Source organism: Octodon degus, unplaced genomic scaffold (assembly GCF_000260255.1).
Source record: "Octodon degus isolate 3935 unplaced genomic scaffold, OctDeg1.0 scaffold00131, whole genome shotgun sequence".
NCBI classification, from domain to species: Eukaryota; Metazoa; Chordata; class Mammalia; order Rodentia; family Octodontidae; genus Octodon; species Octodon degus.
In genome coordinates this window covers 8,020,257-8,020,857 of record NW_004524707.1, presented here as the reverse complement: position 1 = coordinate 8,020,857, position 601 = coordinate 8,020,257, and positions in this window count along the sequence as shown.

The following is a 601-nucleotide window of genomic DNA, read 5'->3' as shown; positions in this document are numbered from 1 at the left end:
TTACTCTTAGATCTGGTACAAGACAAGGATAACCTCTATCACCACTCCTATTCAATATAGTTCTGGAATCATTGGCTAGAGCCATTAGACAACAGAAAGAAATAAAAGGAATAAGAATAGGTAAAGAAGAAGTTAAATGATCATTATTTGCAGATGACATGATACTTTCCTTGAAAGACCCAGAAAACTCCATGAAGAAGCTACTAGAATTAATACAAAAATTCATTAGCACAGCAGGATACAAAGTCAATACCCAAAAGTTAATAGCATTCCTTTACACAGATAACAAACACACTGAGAGGGAAATTAGAGAAACAATGCCTTTTACAATAGCACTGAGGAAAATGAAATTAATCTAACTAAAGAATTAATCTAACTAAAAAAGTCAAAGATCTTTTCAAGGAAAATTACAGTACTCTTAGAAAAGAGTTCGTACAGGATTTCAGAAAATGGAAAGATATTCCATGCTCCTGGATAGGAAGAACCAATATTTTTTTTTATTTATTTATTTATTTATGTGTGTGTGTGTGTGTGTGTGTGTGTGTGGCCAGCTCAGCCCACCAGGGGGCGGGGCTGGCTGGCATGTGGTGCTGGGGGATTG